The sequence below is a fragment of the Dermacentor albipictus genome, chromosome 2 (genome assembly GCF_038994185.2).
Source record: "Dermacentor albipictus isolate Rhodes 1998 colony chromosome 2, USDA_Dalb.pri_finalv2, whole genome shotgun sequence".
In the NCBI taxonomy this organism is placed as follows: domain Eukaryota; kingdom Metazoa; phylum Arthropoda; class Arachnida; order Ixodida; family Ixodidae; genus Dermacentor; species Dermacentor albipictus.
The window spans coordinates 91,250,590-91,274,752 of NC_091822.1; the positions used below are offsets into that span (position 1 = coordinate 91,250,590).

General features: G+C 45.0%; 1 long non-coding RNA gene across 1 annotated transcript in view; it reads right to left on the minus strand.

Moving 5' to 3' along the window:
* Positions 1-17,341: 17,341 nt before the first annotated feature.
* LOC135902765 (uncharacterized) overlaps positions 17,342-24,163 on the minus strand; it is a 61,889-nt gene continuing 55,067 nt past the window's right edge. Inside the window, exons 2-3 of the long non-coding RNA XR_010564586.1 lie at positions 24,067-24,112; positions 17,342-17,450 (exon numbers count right to left, since the gene is read on the minus strand). This is a non-coding gene — a long non-coding RNA (uncharacterized lncRNA). The remainder of the gene's footprint in view (positions 17,451-24,066; positions 24,113-24,163) is intronic.

The window sequence follows — 24,163 nt, forward strand, 5'->3', positions numbered from 1 at the left end:
GAAAGGGAAAGACGGAGGAAAGTCCGCGAGTACATTTTCGACACCGCGTCCGCGTTGCCGTGACCTTGGCAATGAGCCGCTCCGATGAAAACACGGCAATCTAATGTTGTCGGCACCTAATGGTCAGCGATCCGGGACCCCTGTCTGTCGCGTTGAACACTCTCGCGAGGAGATTGTTGCGTCGCGCCTTCTAGGATGGGCGAGGGTAATGACTAGTAGCAGACCGGCCTCGTTCACAACGAGGAGGCGCGCCTCGGTGAAATCAAAGTGGACGATGATGTTGCGGGGCTACCGTCACCGACGACCTGCCCTTCCCACTCACGGATTCAGCTTTGCTTGGGCTTAGCCGTTTGCGATGCAAAAGTGACGTGGAAAAGACTCTACGCACGGCTTCAACTAGCTTCACTTTCGAGGGCTATGAATGGATCCAGCATGGCTGCCTTCGTCGCCCCCCTGACTACTCGGTGACAACAAAATTTCAAGAAATTATTCTCCGTCGGACCTCTGCGCCAATAAACAAAACAAGAGTTTATTTATTTATTTATTTATTTATTTATTTATTTATTTATTTATTTATTTATTATACCTCAAATGCCCCAGTGATAGGGTATTACATGAGGGATGCGCTTAGTTTAAAAAAAACAGTGATTCGAGAGAGCAGCCTTGAAAGGATGCGCGTCGGAGTGATGCGTGACATCGGGAGACCGAGCGTTCCAGCCCCTCGCTGTATTCCCAAAGAGTAATCGTAGATTGGAGCTAGTCTGCGCCGGGGACGGGGGGGGGGGGGGGGGGGACATGGCTTTTCTGTGGTTAATGCGGCTGGACTGACGATGAGCTGGTAATATAGCTGAAATCTGGAGTGGTGAATGACATACTTTGTGAAAAAGACAGTCTAGAAATATGACGTCGTGATTCTAGATCAGTAAGTCCGGCACGAGTTTTTAGTTCAGACACGCTTGCACGATAAGAATATTCAGAGTAAATAAACAAGGTTGCGCGGTTTTGAACTGATTCAGGTATATCAGATAGGTTATGTTGATGAACATCCCAGACAGAGAATGCATGTTCTAACTTAGGGCGGACATATATAACATAATAGCTAATAATTTTACTGACGGGGGTGCAAGTGTTAAGTTCCGGCAAAGAAAGCCGAGGGTTCGATTCGCGGCATCGGCTAAGTTAATGACATGTTGTGACCAAGTTAGGGTTGTTGAAAAGGTTATGTCAAGGTATTTATATGAGTCAACGGATGATATTTTCGAGCCGTATATGGTGCATTTCCCTGATTGGTGATGCTGTGTGTGATGGAAAGAAACTAGTGAGGTTTTTTTTAGCATTTAAAGACGATCATCTATTCGTCACACCATAATTCAATGCGTTTTAGGTCATTGTGAAGCAAATCCATGTCTGAAGTGTTAGTTATGCGTCGATAAACTACACAATCGTCTGCGAACAATCGAATATTAGAAGCGATCTCAGTAGGAAGTTCATTAATGTAAATTAGAAAGAGTAGTGGTCCGAGAACTGTGCATTGTGATACGCCCGAAAGTACAGAGGATCACTGGGTGTTACCAAATACAAACTGGTGCCGATTATTGAGAAAGCTACGTATCACGTATGGCACAAATGGATTAATCTTGAAAAAGGAAAGTTTTAAGAGTAGCCGTTGGTGTGGAACTTTGTCAAATGCCTTTTCAAATTCTAAAAAACATAGCATCTACAGGTACGTTCAGTGGAATTATTGTCGGAGATACTGTACTACCACAAGGTAGACATATTTTCACCGTTGCTTATAATACATGCAATGCTGCCTTTCTAAGTGATCACTTGACTTTCCTTTAAACTGAAGTCGAAGCCAATAAAGTGAGTGTCATGGTTGGTCTAAATTAACGAAATCAATAAACAATATTGTACTACTATCATTACTACTACTACTACTACTACTACTACTACTACTACTACTACTACTACTACTACTACTACTACTACTACTACTACTACTACTTGGAGTTAAAAGAGAAGACAGAAATTATTTCATGACTTCTACAAAACATTAACGCCACTTCATTCCTTTCTCGTCGTATCGTAAGACGCATTTATATCTAGTGACCATTTTTTAGGTCACTGGAGACACAGGCTTCTCTTTACAAACTGAAAAAGTGGTATTGCATTACTTTACACACATCTAACTATAAAATCCCACCCTTTGGATGACACATCATAGCCTCCATTGCTGTTCCGTCATTAAACTTTATACAACGAACTATTCCTACTGTTACCACTACTGCTAGTGTAACTACTACTAATAATATTATTCTCCGAATAGCTGATATTCCATTGTCAGTTTGAGAAGTATTTGTGATCCGATGTAGAAAGTTCAGGAATGCTGTAGAGCAATGATAAATATCACCAGCTTCTTTTAGATATTTACTTATCTGCAGCATAAAATTCTATTCGGTAGTGGAAAAGTGAAACTGAATTTTTTCATTGCCATGCGTACACTGCATCGCTATGATTTTTTTTTCATCGTCGCTGATTTTGCGGTAGCTTAGGGCATTTGAGGTACTTTTATGTAAGATTGAAGGCGTACAAAGCTTGTAACATTTAGTATTTCCACAATTTGCAATGTGAATTCGCTTTCTATTTAGTACAAAATAGTTATGTGGCTTGCGCAAAACGTTTCCGGAGCTTCTGACATCAGGAGGAGCTGGTGCGAATACTAGGAAGATGACGCCGTCTGTGTGCTTCCGCGAGGGGACCTTCATACGGGCGCCTACGTAGAGTTCCGAAGAAAGTCGCTAATGAAGGTTATAAATCTCCATAAAGTCCCTGTGTGAGATCCTAGTGAAGACATAGTCAAATATTCGGCCACCTTGGGTTGAAAATTTATGCGTGGGAACCACTGTGCATACGTGCATGAGCCGCACCCGCGCTGTCGACACAGTCAGGAGCACTTTTTTTCTCTTTTTATTGTTAGGAATAGCGCCTGATTTCTCACCTCACGTTTACCGCCTCATATTTAAGTTCACGTGTTCCAATGTTTAAGTGCGACTACTAAAAATACTGCGTAGCACGTACGGCGACGCATGATAGCAGCCTATCTGAGCCTTTCAGATTTCTATCCTAAGCAGCGAGAATAATATCAAGGTTGCCAAGAGTACCTTAACCAGTGTATGCGCTCGCGGCTCGTGGCTTGTCAAGGCGCGAATGCTCGCGCAAGCATGGCGCGCGCTGTCACATCCATTACTTGTCTGTTCATGTATGAACTCAATTGAATCCGTATGCCTGTCGCGAGCAAATACACTCGTTGTGTCGGTAATGTTGTGTCGATAATTCACCGGCATCATGACTCCTGCGTTAAGCAGCTTGTGTACTGTATACGCAACAGCATTGGTCTCAAGGGTGAGAGGAATTTTTTTCCCCTTCGTAGCGCCAACATCGTGCGTTGTGTACCAGGCATCGTAAACATTAACCGATGGCGCGCGATAACACACTTCCAACGCATGCGAGCACCGCTAAATTAGCGGAAAACAGTCCAATATCAATTGCACTTTATCGGCCGCCTCATACGGAGTGTCGGGGTCGCCTGCGAGGTTTAGTATCAGCTTTCCCGCCACGTGTATGAACTCGCTTGACCACATGATCGAGAGCGGCGGGCGGAAATCAGACGCGGAATGCTGGCTCCATGCGGGAGTCTATGCCGGGATTCTACACCTGTGCGCTTTAGTCTGTGTGTATGTGTGTTGTTAGTAGTAGGTTTAATGGCTCCGTAATTTTTCCTTTGACGCCATTTTGGTACGCCCCCGTCCGCGCTCAAAATGATGCATGTGTAATACCAGAACTTTCACCTCACCGTCTTGCTCATCATAACTTTCATCGCTGTCTTTTTGGATTCACAATGGAAAAAAGCTTCTCTTCTACAATAAAGCTACTTGTTTCTCCATCGTCGTGGCAAATATCTTGAAGCATGCCAACTCCAATTTTCCCTTTCCAAATGCTTGTGAAACGTACAGACTCTAGAACTAGTTTAAGAACATTTGTTGGATTAAGAGAAAAGGCTGAAAGATATCGAATGTATACATCATAATTTTGAATTAGGGCTTCACAAGTATTTAGAAAAATTGAAGCAAAAGATTAGCAGTGGAGATATCGAAGCCCAATTTAAAGTATAACAGCTTGGCTTTTTAACCATGACGTAAACCGAAGAGCAGAGAAGCGCAGTCACCTTCAGTCTCACTTGTATACTTTGAAGCATTCGGGAACAGCTTGCTTAAGGTTCGACGATATGTAACACAAAGTTTAGAAATTCGTAACTTATCACGACAAACAAATATCGCGTTTTTTCAACTATATCTGTTACAACATCTCGGGTGGACCAATGCTAATGTATGATTTTACAAACATGAAATGGATAGGATGTTTACGAGGGTTATACAAATGTTGTACGAAAAAGTAGATGGCATTCTTCAGAGCGATGTGCAAAATAGCAATCCTCCCCCCCCCCCTCCCCTTTAAGACGCCTCAGTTGGTGCAGAGTAAAAAAATTGAGATATTAGCTATCATTGAGGAGTTAGATAGTTGTAAACGTGGTGATCCAGTTTTTTTTTCTTTATTATTGCGATACTTTACACGCTTCAAATATGAAACTGTTGACCTTAGTAAATATTCTTCCCCGTGTACTTAGATTTAGGTGCACGTTAAAGAACCCCAGGTGGTCGAAATTTCCGGAGTCCTCCACTAAGGCGTGCCTCATAATCAGAAAGTGGTTTTGGCACGTTAAACCACATAATTTAATTTTTTTAAAAATATTCTTCGGCCAACAGTCATTACATTTCCACATTTTCTTTTAAATGCAAGGAACCTCATCAAATTCATAGCAGTGTATCATAGCAGTGTATATTAATGTTTATATGGCCATATATGTTTATATTTCAGAAGTGCAGATTAGATGAGTTTTACAGCTTTTTGTTCACATTTATATTACATATATATTTGTATATATGTTTTTTTGTCTGTCATATGTGAAACAACTACTCACTTTTTATGTATTCTTGCAAAACTGTGTATATTTTTTTTGTTAAAAACACGCGGCAGCTCCGCGCTGCCCATGTCTTGTGGTCATAGGGGGCAGGGTGTTTTTTCATGCTGCACTTGCAGCTTTTCTTCCCTGTCTCCCCCAATCTATTGGAAATAAAGATATTCATTCATTCATTCATTCATTCATTCATTCATACTACAAGCCAATATCCGCGTTTCGTTTGCGTATTTAGATAGGCACTCTGCATATTCCCTCTCGTCTACTTGTGAGACTACTCGTGTGCTTAGTTGAGAGCATGTATGCGATTGTACTACTGAATATTCCTGTCAGAAGACAGCTTGTTCTTTAGGCTGACCAAAGTGAAGGTGTTCCCTTGCGTCTACCCAGAGATTACTGTAAGAAATATTTTATCTATACCTAAAAGCAAGGTAACGGGTACAACAGCAGACCGCTGCGCAGGGAGCAGCGCAAGCGGCAGCTCGCCGTCCACGCCGGGCGGACCGTTCAGATGGTTCTCGCGAAAACGGTGCAAAGAGACTTCATCCTAAAACTTATTGTGCGCAAACAAACAGGGACGAAGAATAGAAGAAACACAAGGACGAGCGCTTTCTAACAACTGGTTTTATTTTTGAAGAACCACCTGCTTATATGCCGATACCAAACACGCTTTTCTTAAACCAACTTTCAATTCTGAAGTAATTACACTATTCAGTAGAATAAAAAATAGCCACAGCTGTGATTCTGATGGCATAGAAATGCGACCAATAAAGTATGTATTAGATATCATAGCCGAATTACTAACACATATCTACAACTTGGTGTTATCAACAGGTATTTTTCCAACGCTCATGCAACCAGCAAAAGTTACCGCAATATACAAAACAGGAGACCAAAACAATTTAAGCAATTATCGCCCAATATCCATACTCCCCATTTTCTCGAAATGCCTTGCAAAAATAATAAACGATAGAATTGATATCTTCTCTAGAAAGTACGATCTTATCACTGAATGTCAGCATGGTTCCAGACAAAAACGTTCAACTGAGAGCGCTCTATTAGCCCAAAAAGAAATCATATTATACAATATCGAAAACAGGCTCTTGACACTTGCATTATATTTGGACTTCAGTAAGGCGCTTGATCGCGTAAGTCATCAATTATTATTAAATAAATTAAAATGCTATGGATTTAAAGGAATCTCGCTCAAACTTATTCAGTCGTATTTGAGTGCGCGGTCCCAGTACGTTGAAATAAATGGCTTTAAATCACGCACACAACCAATAAAAATCGGGGTGCCACAAGGCAGCATTCTAGGGCCTGTATTATTTCTATATTACATCAATGACATAATCAACATCGACGAAGATAGCAAATTTATAATTTATGCTGATGATTGCACATTATTTTTACTGGAAGAAAGTTAGGTACTCTCGAGGCACTAGCAGCAAACACCTGTTATAAGCTTCGCGATTGGTGCACCAAAAACAATTTAATGCTAAATGAAAAAAAAATGTGTCCCTTTTCAAGCCCTTGGCACATCCCTACATTTACCTCCCCATATTACCCTAGGCCCTTACAAAATTTCAGTAACTAAATCAGTTAAGACGCTTGGAGTAATTTTTAATGAACATGTATCCTGGAATGAGCAAATAGATCAGATTACCTTAAAGCTGAGACGCGTGGTTGGCACTTTAAATCGTTGTCGATATATTTTGCCTCTTACCATAAAGCGACTTATTTATCAAGCTCTCTTCCATGCTCACTTGAACTACTGTGCTTTAATATGGGGAAACACTACATTAACCAATTTGAATAAGCTAAAAATGCTTCAGAAAAGAGCTATTAGGGCTATAGAGAACATACCATACCTTGAACACACCAGCCATCTTATTGTGAAGCATAAAATTGTTACGACGAACAATATATACAAATGCAGGCTGCTACAATCCTGCATTAGTGCAACTCACGGGAAGCTTGACACATTTCTCATACTTGCAAATCTTGAACCTACTCAAAGTATTTACTTCCATCGGTATAAACCACCTTGGAAAACTCCATTCTCACGCACTATTCACGGAACGCAAAGGCTTAGCTACACATTACCAAGCACTCTTAACGCATATGAGCAGCAAGACATCGAAATCAAAACAATAAACCCAACCAATGTAGTTAGCTTGTTTCTGTAACTGCGCATTCCTTAAATTGTATTGCATTAAATCATTGGTTTCACTAAGCGTAAACGTACGATGCCAATTTGTCTCCTCTTGCTTTATAATATGCAAAAATAACCCTATATGTACAATTTTTCGTACTGGTGTATAATAATTATTTGCTTTCATTCAAGTGTTTACCCTGTCACTTTATTTATTCACTTTTCGCTTGTATAATTCCCTTTTTGCTTGTATCTTTACCCTGTCATTGCTCCTACAGGGTGGACGGTGCTTAGTCAAGCTGCAGTATCCGCAGCTTTTTCACCGTCTCTCCTTTTTCACAGATCTTTTTGTTTGGTGAAAATAAAACACCGACCGACCGACCGACCGACCGGCCGACCGACCGACCGACCGACCGACCGACCGACCGACCGACCGACCGACCGACCGACCGACCGACCGACCGACCGACCGACCGACCGACCGACCGTGAACTTTGCTGATTGGTAATTGCAGAAACTTATGTATTTAATAGCTACTACTGCTAAAGCTTAATCAGTAACGATCGAAAACAATCACCTAAATTTCACAATATATCACGCAATGAAAAGTGAAATAATGTTTTAGCTTTCGCGCCAGCGTAGAGAAGTCTCGGAGGTACCTACCAGCCTTTTTAGTGATGGCAATCAATTGCGTTGTCCCTCGGCGGGGATATAGGAAAGTGACAACCATCGAGAGTGCCGATTGCCTGCGGGAAGCCAGTGAAGAAAAATATCTCCCTCACCTGTTTTTTCCAGTTCCTGCCGCCGGACCATTCGAAGCCACTTTCCTTCAAGTTGTTCGGTGACAACCTTACAAAACTCCCGGAATACGACGTTCACCGTTGACCGGCCGATGCCGAAGAGATGGGCGATCGTTCGGTGTTCAGCGCTTGAGCACAGCCGATACATCCCGATGGCCACTCTTTTTTCCACAGACAACGGCTTTCTCATGTTTGTCGTTCGGCGTTCCAAGGCGATCCTGCACGACTCCACAAGGTACCGGAATGTCGTCTGCGACACACGGAAAGCTTGTCTGAAGTGATTCTCTCCGAGATGTGGAAGAGTCTCTTCGAACCAACGTTCGTTTCGTTCAAATGCCCACCGCTCACGGTGAACTGTGGCGTCGGTAGCCATCGTAGCAGCAATAGTGAATGAATTGGCTACTAATCTCAGTTTCAGGCTTGCGTTGATCTTTGATTGCGCTTCTTTTGCCAGTTCCAGTGCCCTCTTCTTGTTTCTTCGTTGTGCTCGGTAACAAATGTAAGAGGCAACTAGAGCGTTCACTTTTTCAATATTAACTGCGCTAGCTGCGCTTCCTCCACAGAGCGCCATATCGGCCATATTGCTTGTTTACACTTACCGGATTTGGGCTTGGCTTTAGTTGTGGCTTGGCTTGTGATGATCGAACTGCTTTTAGTTGTGAATATTTGGCGTCAAAATGTTTTCCTCCATTTAAAGTACTCGCAAAGATTCTTAAACGTGTTTAATAGGCACAAAATTTCTTTGAATTTCACAAATTTTGTTCGAGATCGTCATTGCTATCATTTGCGAATGCTATTATATTTTACTCTGTAGCACCGCGAGACACCGAATGGCATTCGATGCACCGAATGCCAGTCGATTCGAATGGCATTACATCTTCCCGTGCGACAGGGGTATTAGACGCCTATTGTGAATGAATTTCGCCGTTTTGCGTGCGAAAGCCACGATTTACGAGCCAAGCCGTAATGGGGCACTGCGGATTAACTTTGACCACAACGCAAATTTTAACGTGCCCCCAAAGCAGGGGACACGGTTGTTTTTCCATTTCTCGCCCACCGAAATGCGGTCGCTGCAGTCGGGATTTCATCCCGTGACTTAGTGCTTAGCAGCGAAACACCATTGCCGCTAAGCTACCACGGCGGCCTACTCATCGGATGTCTTCAATCAATAAACGAGTCACCTTGATTATCTTCTGAAAATATAGTTATCGGGGAAGCTTACCGGGGACGCGCAGGCAAAGTTCAAAGCGTGTTTCACTTACTGTGTTGAATTTAGCTCACCGTCCTGGGAGATTTATTCACCGATATAAAATTTGATGGATACACTATGGTCGGTATACATGCCAAGTTAAAAGCGTGTGGGCTAAGTACAACAGTGGCTGAAAATTGCTTTAAGAAAAGTTAGAACAGCTGGACGAGTTGGTGCGATAACAGAGCGAGAGGGGGAGAGAGAGAGATAAACCGGGAGGGAAAGTCAGGGAGGTTAACCGGAGAAGATTCTGGTTTGCTACCCTGCATTGGGGGATCGGTAAGGGTAAATAAAAAAACTGAAATTATCGCGAAGAGAAAAACCAAAGGCATAAAAACAAATTGAGGAGGTTGGGAACGTCCGTGAGAACTAGATCTCTCCAACAGGTCACTCGAACGCAAAAATTTCGAAAGTGCATTCACTGTCTTGTGCTATGACGGCTGTATGAATCGCCGTTCCAGGACTGTCCTGTCCGAGAACGGCCTGTGGCCAAGAAGTGCCAGCGCCGTGGCGAGTGACCGCCTGTCTGCACCGTATCGGGGACAATGACAAAGGACGTGTTCGATAGCTTCCTCGTTGCCGCAGCGGTCAGACGCGGCAGTATCTTCCCTTTTGATGTATAAAGCAAAGGCTTTTGTAAAAGAGGCACCAAGCCATAGACTGCAAAGAACCGTTTTCTGGGGTCGGGATAGTTCAGGTGGAAGACGACGTTGAAAACTGGGGCCCAGTCGATGAAGACGCGTGTGCTGCAAAGTAGGTATTCCACAACGATTGTAGAGCATCATTTGCAATCACTAGAAGTTACGCTGCTGCATATGTTCTTGAGAGCGGGAATGGCTCCTGCACGCCGTCTTCATGAGCAGATCGAGCAGCTTCGTTGAAACCGTTCTCAAGAGAAACGCGAGAAAAAAAAACAAGCAAATGGCAATCGAGTGCTCGAAAGCGTTATAGTCAGCTGGGAACAGTACCAACGAGCGAGCCATGCGCAGACAATGTTTTGAAGTGTGTGTATGCTTTCTTTTAATGCCAAAACATTATATGCCCCATTACGCGAAAATCTGTCTATCGTAGCGAAAATTCCCGCATGCGCGAACAGTAAAAAGACGTCAAGAAATGCTCCGCTTGACATCACGTTCCTCTGGGAGGTTCCTGCAGACAAAGGAAATTAATGGCTTTGAAACGAAAATTTAGCACATTTCGCTCTGGTTTCGCTCTGGCGAGACGAGCATGCTTCCCCGACGCCACGGCGGCTCCAAGCTTCTCGTTGACTAAAGGCGTGCCTAGTACGGGCGACATTGCACACGTCATGTGGCAGCCATCTGGCTGACAAAAGTTGTGGTCTACTGCGTGTGTCATTGAGCACGTGACGACGCAGCCTACGGGGAGATGGTGGCGCCATGTTCAGAGTGCATGAAGTGAGTATATAAAATAACAGTATTGAATGAAATGGACAATAATGCGTTGGCATTGCCGCACGTAAAAAGTCTTAAGTGTGTTAGCTGAGTTTTTTCTTTCGAAGCAACTGAAATTTGTATTATGATTGGTCCAAAGACGGGTTCTCTGGCAATTGTACAGTGATTCTGCAAAGTGCTACTAGTATGTCCTCTTTTATTGCTTTTGCAAAAATGAACCTGATGACTTTAGTGATTTCTATTTATTGATTTATTATTGATTAACCTGACCACTTGAGTGATTTCTATTTATTGATATTTTATTGAGTGATTTCCCCTACCCATACAGGCTGGGGCTACGTTCGCACGGAAGCTCCAGCTCGCAACTTCTGGCAAGATTACCACGACTTAGGCCTTATGCTCGTCACGGATCCCTCCTTTCCCACACACCTCGGTACCTCCACTACCCGGGACTCTACCCTCGACCTCACCTTCATCAAACATATCAACAATGAACAGTGGACCAATACCCAGCAAGACCTGGGCAGCGACCATTCTATGTTTGCTCTCTCTTTACCCCAACTCGCTGCCGCCCCTGGCTCCACTAAAGCATTCACCATTACCGACTGGGATGTTTTTTCGAAAGATACGCATAGGTTCTACCTCAGCAGAAGGCATTGCCGACATTACCACCTGGATGCAAGCGCTACGCACTGATGTTCAAACGGCCACTCGGGTGGTAACTACAGATGCCTGAGTTGAACGCATGGAAAGCAGCCTTGCCTATCTTCTGGAGGCTAAGGCCTCCATCCTAGCTCGATGGAAGGGGCAGCGCCTAAACCGTTGCCTCAGAAGTAAGATCTCCAAACTCAACACAGCCATCGAGAAGCATCGTCAAACCCTCAGCCGACAACAATGGACTGAGCTGTGTAACATGGTGGATGGACAACTTCCTCGCCCCTCCTCGTGGAAACTCCTCTAACACCTGCTTGATAATACCACCACCTGCACCACCCGACAGGATCGGCTACAGAAGCTCCTTTATAAGGAGTCCCTTCAGCAAAGTCCACAACAGGTGTTTGACTACCTCTGCACCAGATATATATCCAGGGGACAAGTCAGTCCACACAGCAATTACATCGGTAATCTCAACCCTTGAGTAGACGCCGATTTCAGCGTATCTGAAATACATGCTGCTCTTCGCAAGCTTAACGGTCGTTCTGCTCCAGGGCCAGACGGGGTCACTAACAAAACCCTTCGCAATTACGATGACGAGTACGTGTCCCATCCGACTGACTACATCAGCGATCGCTAGCGCACTGGCGCCCTCCCAGCTGCCTCGAAGACTGCCAACGTTATCCTAATCCCAAAGCCTGGCAAACCTTCTAGCCTCAAAACCCTAAGGCCCATCTCCCTCCCTTCATGCGTAGGCAAGGTGATGGAACACGCCTTGTTAGCACGCATCAACAGTCACCTCGAAGACAATTCACTCTATCTCCACACCATCATTGGATTTCGCCCTCACCTTTCTGCTCAAGACGCTATGTTGCAGCTCAAACATCAAGTGCTAAACGATCGTTCCCGTAACAGGAAAGCCATCCTCGGACTCGACCTCACTCAAGCCTTTGATAACATTTCCTATGCAGCTTTCCTTGACCAGGTCTCCAACCTCCACCTGGGAGAGCGAGCCTACAATTACATTATTGACTTTATCTCCAATCGCACGACCACCGTCTCGACCGGGGATTTACGATCAAACCAGCTTTCTCTTGGCAGCAAAGGCACCCCGCAAGGTTCAGTTATCTCTCCCATGCTTTTTAACTTAGTCATGATTGGCCTTTCCCAGCAACTACAACGAGTCGACAATATCAACCATACCATCTACACCGACGACATCACCAACTGGTCGTACCGAGGCAGTGATGGTCAAGTGGAGTCAGCCCTCCAAACGGCAATTGTCACGGTTGAAGCCTATCTCCAAGGGACCGGACTGCGCTGTTCGCCGGCTAAATCGGAGCTTATGCTCTGCAAGCCCATTCAGTGGGGTCGCCCTCCCGAACACCAATCTGATCACCGACCCTGTCACGCCATTACTCTACGCCTTCAAGATGGCAGTCCTATCCCACACGTCCCTAGTATCGGGGTACTCGGTCTCACCATCTCTACCAAGGGCTCCAACGCCTTGGCTCTCAACAAGATCTGGGCCTAATCTCAAAACACCCTACGACTTCTTAAACGTAACTCTAACCGGCGAGGGGGACTCAAAGAAGAAAGCCATCTCCGCCTTGTCCAATCCTTTGTCATATGTCACATTATCTGCGTTGCTGCGTACTTCAACTGGTACCGGGCTGAGCAAAACAAGCACGACACCCTCATACGAGGGGTCTACAAGCAATATACTTTAGAACAGTTCACTGCTGGGCTAGTTGGTGATCTTGCATACAGAAAAGATTTTGCGTCAAAAAACAACACACACAAGAAAGACGACGACACCACGGGCGCGCTACTTCAAGTGTTTAATGAGGGTGAAAGCACTCGACATATATAGCCCTCCACAACACCGCGCATGCGAACAAGGCAACATGCAGTACAAGATTTTATCAGAGTAGGCACGATAAAAACTTCAGCTCAGCATTGTAAAGAAATACCGACGCATCACTAACACAGTTCGGACCCGCTTTCTTGATGTAGAAGGCTTCCAATGTTTCACGCGATGTCTGATGCTTGCCTCTACCTAAAATCCTCGCATCGCGGAACCATGGAAAACAATTGGTGCAAGCCCTGCAGTGATCCACAAGTCGCTCACCTTCATTATTCTTTGTGCCTTTTGCATGTTCCCTAAGTCGGTCGTTGACACAACGCCCCGTCTGCCAATGTAGGATTTCCCGCAGGACAGAGCAATTTCATATAACACGTTTGTGGCACACTTTACGAAACGCTGGCCATGCTTCTTCTGACAGCCAGGCATTTGGCTTTCGCAAGTTATGCGACGGCTTAGCTGGGCAAGCTTTTGGGGAGCGGAGAACACCACCGGTACATTATACTGGTTAGCAACTTTTTTCAGGCTGTGCGTGACTTTATGGATGTATGGGACCACTATAGGCCACTCTTTTTTTCTTCGGCTCTACCCTGCTCACCCCAGCCTTCAGCTTCTTTAAAAGCGTTTCTGCCACAGGCACAGAGACCGACTCAGGGAAGCCAGCTGCAACGAGCCTGCCCAATTGGTTGTCAAAACTTGAGTGCATCTCATGGACACACGACTTCCGGAGGGATGACTCCAGACAGAGGTCGCCGATGCCTCTTTTCACTACCTTTGAGTGGGCCGAATTGTAGGTCAAGAGCCCTTTCTGCGCACGAGGGGAGTAAGGCCAACAAATCTGCCAATCTGAAAACGTTAACTGTATATCTAAAAACTGAAGCAAACCATTATCCAGTAGCTCATAAGTAAAACAAAGCCCTGACCGGCCCACCCTTACTGAAACGAGTCGCTTTATTCAATCCACGCTTGGCTTCACCTACCATCAGCAACAGGGCCCCAAACGACCGATCCCGACCGATATCCGTAGCTGGATCTACATAGATCCTATCCCTAGAAACATGCACCCTGAATATAACAGGGCCCGGTGCCAAGCTCGGGCCGGAGCCATCATAAAAACCCTTGCTTACGTACTTGGCGTCACATTTTTGATGCAGCCCAATATTCCCTTGGCACACGATTTGTGGCCGTCGCCACATGCGATGGAGTCCTACACCACGCCTCCAGCGTCACTACCCCCACTGCCGAGACGGCTGAAGAAGTGGCCATCGCCCTGGCCACTTTAGATGCCACCTGTCACACCATCGTGTGTGACTCTCGCTCAGCCGTCCCTAACTTCAGCAAAGGCCGTATTTCTCCCCAAGCTCTTCGCATCCTCTGCCAGGCACCACACTCTAAAGACGACATAATCTCCCTAAAATGGATCCCGGCCCATGCGGGCTCTGTCCACCCACACCTCCCCAATCTCAACGAGGTCACCCATTCCATTGCGCCAGGCCTAGTCAACCGCGCCGGAGTCACTTGAGATGAGTTGAACACCAGGGACAATCTGACAACTTATAACGATTTCGTTAAGGCATTTTACCCCAGTCGCCGAACCTTCCCCCCACCTCACCCCAAGTTCAGCCGGGTGCAGGCTACTACCCTGCGTCTGCTACAAACAAACACGTGCCCTTCACCCGCCCGCGTACAGCTTATATTTCCAGACGTCTATAATACTCCGAACCGCCGGTGCTGTGGCATTCGCCCGGCTACGCTTCCGCATATGCTGTTGGAGTGCCCAGCACAGTACACACACATAACACCACAACCTTCTCGTCGAGGTTGCATGAGGCTCTGCGGAGCTCCACCCACGACGACCAAACCTGGGTGACCCAGCACGCCCGCGAGACAGTGGCGAGGCAAGCCAAGCCCTCGATGTCCCTTCATGGGAGGCTTAGGCCCGGCCATCATAAAGTGCTGGTTGTACATTAAAGATTTATTCCTCCTCCCTAGTGATTTCTACGGTAGAATCGTCGTCATCGACGCGCTGAATGGACAGGTAATTATACGTGTTTCAAAATCATTTCTTCTGCAGGTAGGTAGTGCTAATGGTTCAAGAAGGCACAGTACAATTGGCTACATTTATCAGTAATGAATATATGGTCATTTACGCAGAGGTCTAATTGAGGTATGCGGATTATTTTAGGCGGCTGCGGTTTACATTACGTGCGCGAATAACTCCTCCTATCCGGCCAGTAATTAACTAAAGTTTACTTTTTAACCGTTTAACAATAATATTGTAGCACGATGCGAACTCGAAGCTGTCTACGCAAATCATACCCGTTGGTTAGCAGTCTGGTGCCATGAACACCTATCGACAAATGCACCCTGAAAATATGGTGCGTATTGGGTTGTTGCTCCCTTGAGCAATTATTGTGAGTGCATTTTTCGACAGTCTCAATCAGCGTTAACAGCTAATGCAGATACAACGTATCTAAACTTCTGGCCCTGCCAAGCCAAATGCTAGTTCGTTTGTGAACGTCGCCTGTTCAGCAGCCTGCACATCTCTCCACAGTGAATTTCAAACAATGATGTAGTTTAAGATCCACCTTTCCACGAATATATATGTTCTGCATAGAAATTGACGAAACCATATAATAAGTTTGTATTGTATTAATGTACGAAAGGCTCACACGAAATATACATATCCATAGAATGTTTTCGAGGAGTATTGATTATAACACGAGCTATGCAGGAAAACGTGTTTGGGGGGGGAGGGCGTAAGATAATGAATGAATAAATATACATAGAGTGACAGAGACCTAGAGAGAGAAATAGAGGACAAGGAGGAGAGTGAAAAGACTGGATTGAAAACGATGAATAATCCTCAGCCCTCCCTCACTCCCCTCCCCTCCTGGGGAAATGAAACCTCTCCGTCTGTGCTTTATTGCTTATTAGCTTAGTGCATTTTCGCTTTCTTCAATGCTTTCTCATGGAGTCTGGGGCCGTAACAGTCATTGTGCATTCCTTGTACCTCCTAATCTGTGTAGAGTTTATAAGTATGACTATCATTTGGTACAATTCAGAAAGTTACTATAGTGCGTTACAACAGGTATTGTACAGGGTCGTTCAAAATATGTGCGAACGCGGCGAAGCGTGGCCGCGCTCCGCGGAGCGTCAGCGCATCCGGCGCGGTCGCGCATCGAAACAATGTGGCGCAGGCGCACAGCAGACTGGAGGCGGTGCTTCGTGTCGTCTGCTACAGTGCTGAAGCGCGCCGTGCTTGCTTTGCTGGGAAGCGCGCCTAACTCTGTGCTGGCAGCGTCCAGACGTGGTGCCGAGATGGCACTGTCGCATTTTACTGATTGCAGCGCGTTGTTCAGTCCTGTGGAAGGGTATCAACTGGCAGAGGGAGCTAGCTTGGGCACGGCAATCTCTTATCCGCTAGCGTGGCTGATAAGCTGCTGCAAATAAGTGCCAAGCTAAGCGACTGCTCTCTACTAGTGAATGATTCTCGGATGATTCTCGGATGATTCTCGAATGATTCTCGGATCTACACTAGAGCTGAGAAATTTGAAACAACGCCTGCATTTAACCGAGAACGCTGCATTGCAAACACACACTGCTGAGTTGCCGTATGCGGAACCAACAACAACGCGCTGCAGTCAGTAAAATGCGACAATGCCATCTCGGCACGTCAGGGCGCTGCCAGAACACAGGTGCGCATCCCAGCAAAGCAAGCATGGTGCGCTTCCGCGCTGTAGCAGACGACACGAACACCGCCTGCAGACTCCTGTGCGCCTGCGCCACATTGTTTCGATGCGCGACCGCTCCGGATGCGCTGACGCTCCGCGGAGCGCGGCCACGTTTCGCCGTGTTCGCACATATTTTGAACGACCCTGTACCTTTTATACCGAAGAAACGCCTTTAATATGAATTGTTTCAATCACAATTGAAGGCGATAGAGTGGCGAATTTCCTGTTCCTGTTGTAACCAATGCATTAGAAAAAAAGTTACTCCATCTGCTTCTGTGGGGTGGTATACCAGCTTGGATTTTCACTTCATCCAACCTACAACTTGTGAAAGCTTAATTCTGAATTAATTACATTATAGGCATCGCATCAAAAAAGTCTTTATTCTTCGACGGTGCTTGCAATGCTTAGGAAGGTCGTGCATCGCCATTTGCTTGCCTCCTTATCATTTCCTTGTGTTCTTAACACACGTATAAGGTTGAGGCACATCCCCTCTTGACCAGCAGGCGCAGTCCCCCCGGCATACTTGTTTAGCGGCCTCGCTGTCACACTGGAAGAGGCAAGTTACATCGTAAAAATATTACCATAATATTCAAGTTTACGTACTTTAAAAATAAATGCAACTAACGTATAGTCGGAGTGCATGGCTATCGAGGACTTTTTGTGCCACAGGTGGGCGCTGGGGGCACCTAGCTGAGACATTTTTGTGTCCCGTGAAAGCGAGAATGTTTGTGATACACTCTGACATGTATTCAACCCCTCAGCGATCCCGCAGCGCTCACCGGTAATGCAAAATGCGCTGACCGCCTTGCGGTCCGAGTGTCGTGCAAGCTCAATTCACGTGGTTGCGAATGCGTTGCTGAAATCCGGTCCCAAACACATGGGCAACGACATCAGTTATTGTCGTGCGATTGAAGCGCAACTGCATCTCGCGGGGGAAAACGTGCACCAGTTGATGAGAAGTTCTGCATCTAATAGGTCACCAAACGAAACGTTTGAAAAAGGATAGACGATGTCATTCTAGAATGGGAAGTGAAGTTATAGGCCGTTTGCTTCCATCCGGGAATATTTATATGTGCGAAACTGTGCACTCTTCCTGAAAAATGCGTGAGGCTATGCGTGCTGCGTAGTGCGTACTAGAAATAAAGGTTAAGTGCGACGAGCGGTCATGGCAGTGTATTGCTTTAAGGTAGGGGCCCAACGACGAAAAATACTCTTTTGGCGCTAGGATCAAAGTTGAGTGGGCCGCGTCGTCGTCGGACCGTTGGAAGCTACTGGCGACATTGCTCGGCGGGATCGTCCGCACCACATCGTGCCCTTGTATTTGAGATAGCACCGCTCCGATTGTGCTTGTTTCTGATTAGATGGGGCGTGTATTTATGTCTTCAGAATAACTGGCTGTCTTTTAATGCGAAAGCGTTATATGCCTCGCCTTAGGCGAAAATATGGCGTCGCCGGCCTCGCTACCGGGAAATCGTAGCAGAATTGGCTAATCGCGCAAACAGCAATAAGATGAGAGAAATGACCGGATTGATGTCAAATTTCTTAGGCGTTGCTGTAACCACAATAAATCAGTGCCTTTTAAAAGAAAATTTGGCAAATGTAGGGCTCGGTGTCAATAGGACCCGCGCCTCGAGGGTGTGAGACGAGCACGCTTTCCCGACGCCACAAACGTGCTTATTCCGCTCGAGAGTTTTCACATTTATAATTAGTGCATTTAAACGATCTGATAATTTTTCTTTTATAGATGTCATGAATTTCTCTGTTTACTCTGATTTGCCGATAAGTTTACTCATCCGCCTGTCGTTTTTGCGCGACACAGCTAAGAAACCTGGATAATTTCGCTACTATGTTCTTGTCTTCAATTATTCTCCTTCCTTTTTAATATTTCACCAAGAAGAAGCGAACGTGAAACAATAAAAAATTTCTTAAGTAGCTTTATGTTGCAGATCGTTGGCTAATGTGACAAAATTACGCGTTCCTTTTAGAAAACAGTGTTGAAGACAGCATTTTCCCATGCTAAAACTACAGTTGGTAACGGCCAAAAAGAATCATGGGCGCACCAAAGCAAAGACATAAAAAACATGTAGTCTACAAATTTTCTAGTACAATAAAGGGCGTCCGCGCCACAAAAGCCCACCGGCCAGCAGACGACGCACTTCACAATGACAGGGAAATTTAAAACGTCGTGTTGCATGATCCATGCCTGAAATATAAATGTGCCCAATGGCGTAAATATTTATTGGAATTTCAAAAAAGAGGTATTTTAAGAGCATATATGCACAATCGGTATCAGTGCCCGCAGCGAAAGACCTTAAATATGGCGCAGAACTAGTCTGCGCTCCAATCGAGTTCGCTCGAAGTGCCCTGGCACAACTTTAACGTTCTATCGTTAAGGACACCGTGTCGCAATGACTCCGGTGTCGGCATCCGGCACCTGCCGTTTCGTTCCGAACCCCGTATACCGAACCGCGCAGGCCCTCCGTTTTGCATGACTGATCTGAAGGGCGTTACTGAACTAATTTAATTTATGAAAGTAACATGCGTCAGGAAAATCGTAAAAGTTCACTTAAAGACAACCTACGGACATGCGAGCGTCGCATTATAATTTGAATATATGAGAAAGTATAATTATGTTATGCGCAGACTGAAACACCGTCACCCGTCTCCAGCTTTTCTACAATTAATAGAGCGGCGCGTCCAGCTCGGTTCCTTCCAACAATAGCATCCAAATGGCTCTGCCCTCCGTGAATCTGCGGCCCACGCAAGAGGCCGTGCTTCTACGAGAAAGCTCGCGATCCTGCATTGTGTTCGCCGCATGCGTTTCCATAAGCTGCATTTGCCAGGAAGCCAGAGAAGCAGTGACGGATCTTTGAATGCAATTGCGTTCCCCTCTTAAAGGCGGATCTTTAGCGCCCTTCAATCGTTTTCCACACGCGCTTGCCTCATTGGGGGATCGCCATCTCGCCCACTCAACGTATTGTAGTACTCTGTACTTCTAGAATATGCCTTGATTCTCTTACCGCTGCAATACCTTCAAAAAGTTTTTAACGTAGCTATAAAAAGTGAATGGCCATATATACAGCATTAAAATTATGAGCTTTGATTAGTAACCTCATTTTTTAACTTCCTTTTCACTGAATAACGTGTTTTCGCGATGTCTTCAATAGTAGAGAAACAATGCAGGTTACCCATGTGCTGGGTTAGTGAAGATGAAAGGTTCCTTTTTGTTAATTATTTGAATCCAGTGTTGATTTTTGAATGATACCGAAATAACAGGGGCGTGTTGGTACTAAGTGCACATGCATGTAGTACGTAATTCAATACCTGGATGAACTTGTTGCTCTCAATTCATACAAAACTTTCCAGGCTCACCGGTGTAATGCCTGCAGTTTTAGAATGCGGGCTATAAATCCAGATGGGTCAGACGCGTTGGATCGCGACGCGATCTTGAGACGAATGTTGTTATTTCCTTACGCTTCTATTGTACTGTTGCGTGCTCTGTCTATGTAGCTATGTGATTTGAGCTCGCGTAGTAAACTTGACGCAGTAAGCGTCTAACAACAAACATTGATTTCTTTTTTCACCGAAAAGTGGGCCCCGCGAAATGCAGATGGCGCTGTCATGCCTCTACGAGCCGCCGCTGCAAGACGTATGGGCTTCTACGATAGTTTGACTACCATGTCTACGTATAACTTGTACAGCGTTCCAGTCGCTGAGCACTGTAGGTACATGCCTGGAAGCGATGCGCATACGACCACTGTGCCTATCCAACGTATGGCTTTATGTCGATCAAACACAAAAAAGATAGACCTCCATTTACTATTTTTCGCTACACCAATTCTACAGTTCGCGAACCTTAGTAGGCAAGTTAGACAGGTTCAAGTTGGAGCCATTCCAATTTAAAAATGAGTTTCATAATCTATTCAAATATTATTGCATGATAGAATCAAGTTTTTAAAAAATCTTGCTTACAATACAACGTTTTCCGCCTAGTTATTGCGGCGCTGCTTGAGGAATACTTTAATTTTGTTTCTCTCCAAAAAGCGGGACAATGCGAAGCAAGTACCCAGCCGTGTTGGCTGCGGTATTAAGTGCTCGTTGTCGTTCTCTTTGCTAGGAACGAAATAAAGTTTCAAGAACGCATAAACAGTAGCAACTTTTTATGTGATTGCATTATATTATCGCTTCTAGTAAGAATTAAGTATTTTGTTCTTTCCCAAGATTGTAGCGGCGCGAGAATTCGTACAGCTTACATACTGAGAAATTCACACGAACGAAAAGCATGGATGTGTAAAATGCTTAACTGTATTTTCCGAACCCTTCCCGTGCGTGACATTTGTGATATTCCAGTGCATCGTAGTGTCACTCAGTAATCGGCAAATTGTTGGATGGCCTCGTTTCCCTCATTGCGAGGTGAGGTGTAAAATTTTAAGATAGCCTTCGTCCGAGTAGCCGATGCAGCGGTATGGAACAGTTATTGCATGAGGTTAAATTAAAGCAACGGTTTCATTAATGCTCAGCATAACCTTATTCGCTCTTTCTAGGTAACCATGACACGCGTTGCTAAAGCAATGTGTCCGTTTAAACGACCAAAACATTTTCTTTACTTCTGGATTTGCAGAAATGTTTCTCATTTTACTCATTTTAGCCTTTATTATGTGTTATTTCGTTTTAATGACCCTTTTGGGTAGAATGATGGTGATTATTATTTATTGGAATCGCCTTTAAATTGGGGTGGTGACAAGTATACGCCTAAACTGTTCGAGTTAATTAGGTATGCTATAGATGCGTTTTATTTTAGCATTTTTCCAGACATCTCGTTAATCTTTTTTTATCTTTCTCAAGTTTGTACCGCTACCTATACCTGTGACGGACCCGCTCGCGTCAGCAACTTTACGGCTTCAGCGCCGCGCAGTTATAGCAGATATAAGTCTACCAATTATGGAACGCATCAATGGAAGTGGGTCCGAACAGCAATGTTGGCATCATCAATTTTGGTGCGAATGAATTTTGGTACCCACCGATGGTCGACGTCTAAAATCCCATCCGATTCGTGGTTTCAAATCCCACCAAACGTTGTGGCTTCGGCCATGAATGGTGGCACCATCACTTTTGATCCCATTGAACATTACTCCCACCAAAAATCAAGGGTTCGACTCCCACCAAAACCTTGGGCAGGAGTCGAACCTACGAGGTCTGGCGCCAATTAGGGCAAAGTTAATGAAGGCACTCTAACACAACCTTTGCATCAAAGATCGTGCGTTCGAGTCCCATGAATGGCTGTCGCTGGCAGCATCAATCAGACAGACAATGGATTCAGACAGACAATGGATTTTTAGACCCATGAGCCACTTATGCTTTCGCCTTAAAAAAAAGATATATGACATTACGCAAAGTAAGAACAAGAACTTGGTGGCGAAACCGTCCACTTCGTTTGGACGTTCCCAGTGCCCATTCGTCCATCCATTCAGAGAAGCGCTTCAAGCAAGAATGTTTTAAAGAGAAATTGTTGGATTTCACGCTTACCATTTGCATTTATAAGTTTAATTATTTTGCGTTTCTATTGGTACTATTCAGCACAGTTTAGGAAATTAGTGGGCGGCCTCGTGAAGCATGGCACGCAGATGTTTGAAATCCGTGAATTGCAAGTGATTTTTGAATGCTGAGCTGTGTCTATGCCAAAGAACTACAGGACTATGAAACCGTGACTAATTACATAACCTAGACTTGAGTTAACTTTACTAAGTCCTAGCTCAGCCACTGCTACAGCAGTGGGTTGATTCAGAAGCATTGGTACCTGTATTATTTCTGTCGAGGTTTTCTCCTAATTATGTTGTTGCGACATTGTTCACTTTGCAGCCTGCTCCGTTAAGACCGAAGTCAACGCTTCACTGAGTCTTTCGCTCGTTGAACCACGTGCCGGCTCATACAATCACAATTTTAGTGCGAAAGCGCTACTACCCTACCAACCTGGATTTCGCCTCTGTCTCTATGAAGCCACTTCTTCAGTGGCCGCGAAACAGCAGGTTCCGCCTCCATTATCGGGCGACGCTCACAAGAGCCGCCCCCCCGTGACGTCATGAAAATCTACCGCGCTCTAAAAACTTGCAGGCCTGCACCTCGCTCAGTGACTCCTACTTTACGCTTCTCTGCGCTCAACGACGCCCGCGTTTTTATGCGTGAAATAAGTATGGCAAGTGAATTGGGATCGCCGTTGGAAATCTCGCCGCAACCAACAACGATCTCGGCAACACAGTCAGCGGGAGTCGACCAACGAAGATGTGGCCAAGCAATTGCGACGGCAGCAACATAGAAGTCAATTAATGGTGTTGAAACGTGCCGACAAAACTGACCGATTGCACAAGCGTGCCGACCACGTGGCCGAAACGGACGAACAGCGACAAGCCTAACTTGCTGCCAACGTTTATTTCCAGCATTGCAAAGAAAATCTGCTTTGGCACGAATATCCGCACTTGGTGCTGCCAAACTGTCTGTCAAATTTTTCAGTCTTGAAAAGTGCGAGCATAGCTTGTTCCACTATCGCGCATCCTCGCTAAGCTGCGCACTCCTTAGCCAATAGAGAGTTATAATTAGTTATAAGTTGTAGCGGTAGGCTTCAATAGATTTACTGATCACGCACTTTCGAAAGGACAAAATGGCGACTCAGTTTTTTTAGGTAAAGCAATTTCGTATTAAGAATATAAGATTTGAAACATTTAAATATATTAGGTGTTCCATTTTCGCGAACGCCGTTTCATGGAGTTCAATGAAAATTTTCTTTAGAGAAAAAAAATGCTAACTGCATCTGATCACGCTCACGCTTTGCGTATACCAATATTTGGTCAGGATTATGTTTTCTTTAGAAGGAAAGAACGAACCTCCAATATAATTTCTACGTTTCTTTGTTGCTTCTGCACCTTGTGTTTTCGCTAAGGTAGAGCCCGAACGACGAGAATAGAAAGTGATCTGGAATGCCTTCAAGAGAGTGATTTTGCTAGGTTGATCTGGGACACATCTCTGTGGCAATGGAACCTTTAAAATTTCGTTGTTGCATTCGACCACAAGCATTCATAGAAGCAAAAAAAAACCTTTATAAAAATTAAGCAACTGTGTCAATGTGGGCGTACGGAAGTAACGAGTCTAAAACAAGCATCGCAACTCACGTCACAAATATCGGCAATGTTTCCACCAGGAAAGGTTTCAGGCATTCTGGAAAAGTCAAATTCATTATTAAAGATGTCTACTTTCATATCCACTGCA